Source organism: Octopus bimaculoides, chromosome 7, assembly GCF_001194135.2.
Source record: "Octopus bimaculoides isolate UCB-OBI-ISO-001 chromosome 7, ASM119413v2, whole genome shotgun sequence".
Taxonomy (NCBI): domain Eukaryota; kingdom Metazoa; phylum Mollusca; class Cephalopoda; order Octopoda; family Octopodidae; genus Octopus; species Octopus bimaculoides.
Genome location: NC_068987.1, coordinates 86541417 through 86543850, shown reverse-complemented (window position 1 = coordinate 86543850; position 2434 = coordinate 86541417).

The following is a 2434-nucleotide window of genomic DNA, read 5'->3' as shown; positions in this document are numbered from 1 at the left end:
TTATTATTATTATTATTCAGGCCACTGCATCGAATCGAACTCTTAATGGTTAAAAGCGCAGGCTACTAACCCCATGATTCCGCGTTCGATTCCAGACAGTGACATGAATACTACTACTACTACTACTAATAATAATAATAATAACATTGAAAAATACCTTAGGAATGAGAAACCAGGTTCAAAATTTCCCCATGTCACCTGATGAAGGCTGGAGTTTATATCAGGCGAAACGTTGGATTAACAACAAACAAGATGTGGACAAACATCCGTCAAATGTAAATAATGTACATAATTCCTCATCTCTTAAATATAGAACTGCTTTAAGTACCATTTGAGTTTTGAGTTCATTGTAATCGACTAAGTCCTGCCCCTAATTTACTGGTCTTGTGTCAAAATTGAAAACAAAGCAGCAAGGTAGCAGAACCGTTAGTAAGCAGCATATATTTATTCCGTTTTTACACTCCGAGTTCAAATTCTGTGGAGGTCGATTTGCCTTACATCCTTTTGGAATAGAGGCCGAAGTGGAGTCCGAGTAGATGCCGAGTAGCGGACTTGTACCTATTGTAATTTAAGTGCATGTGATTCCTCTCTAAGCCATACTAATAAATTTTAGTGACACACCATATATTGCAGTAGCAATTGATCGGTGTCACTATATTGAAATAAAGTGCTTGCCTAAAGAAGTATAGTGGATCAGGATTCAATTGTACAGTCAACAGACATTGCAAGAGGATTGAATCACAGGCATTGGTGAAACGTGCGTAGCGAACAAATCGTTTGAACTATATTTTGCATTTATCATACTCTGTGTGTTTGTGTATGTATGTGTATGTATGTGTGTGTGTACGATAATGTAGATAGAGACATATGTGAAACTTCTGATAATAAAGAAGACAAGCTTTTAACACATTTTCTAGCCGGAATCCTCAATCTGGAATTAAGCGGTGTGGTAAGTACGCCAACTGATATTATCCCATAGTTATGATTCTTATCTTATTACGTGTATATGCATTAACTAACATAAACAGAAATTTCAAACCTGGCATGTCTTTTTAACTCTATCAACATCAAAAGATTAAATGACACCCCACGGTAATATTTCTGTAAGTATAACGTACACATATACATACATACATGTATTCATATATATGTATGTATGTATCTATGTATGTGTGTGAGTATGCGTGTAATGATATATATGCTGATGCATACACACAGATATATGCATAACTGGGTGTATATAGATTTGCATTCTGTAGTATAGGCACACATAAGTACGAGTATTTCTTGTATCAATGGCGTGTATATTTCTGACACTTATCACTGTACTGTTGTGTTCTTTGCTGTTTTTATGTATGTATGCACGTGTATATTTGAACATTTTAAGACCAGCAGGTTTAGCTATTAATACTTATTTGCAATGTAATGTATAGCACGTTAGTTCTTGTAGCGCAATCTTCATTTAAACATGCATCACCGATATTTATTTCGCTAGATTTCCAATAACTAACAATGATAAGAGCAAATTGAATGCCTAAAGAATAATTCGTTTCTTCACGAAGATCACGTTGTTTTGGTAAAGTAGATATTAAGAAAAGCGTTTTCCCAGAGGGAATTCATACTAGAATCGAGTATCTCATTAAGCTCAATCATTTAGGATAAGCTAGAGACTCATGAACGTGGAAACGCGTCTCTTACTTTTAAGTGGGTCACGAATGATGGAGTATGTAAACGGTATACGTGCGTAATGCTTGTGCCTTCATTTCCAATTTATCATCATTGGTGAATTATATTCTAATATCACTTCTCCGTTACGCTAAAACCTTTTCTTTCTCATTGTCTTGGATCTGTGGATCATGTTTTATACATAGGATTCCAGGCTTCATTTAAACTGTAATAGTATCATAGTCATCATATGTCCTTGCATGCGGTATATGAAAACATTTTAAGAGCAATTTGGGAAAAAAATTAACTTACAAAACTTATAACAGCATAGAATAAGTTGACCATATCCTGCAGACGGTTTAGATCTCATGGGCAATGTATATATGGCTGTTTACTTGTTTGCTTGTGACGCCCCATCAAATATCCACGACACCTATCCTTCTACGCCTCCAGTACATTGTTTCTCATAGGTACGGACGTGGTTGACGAGGCCGATACCAGGTAAGTAGATCCTATGATACTAAGGGCACAGTAAGCTGCCTAGAAGAACAGCCACAGGGGATTGATCACAACGTCACAGCTATCTTTGGAAGGCTTGAATAGTGTAGCGGAGGAGGTGGTGCTCCCCGTGGACACCAGATTTCGAGTAACAATGGACGGAGGACCACCAACATGTATCCTATGCAGCGAGAAGGGCACATGAAGGCTGAAGGAGGTTGTGACAGAGGGGAAGAGATGTGGAAGCGAGGCACCAACGGAAGTGGTGGTG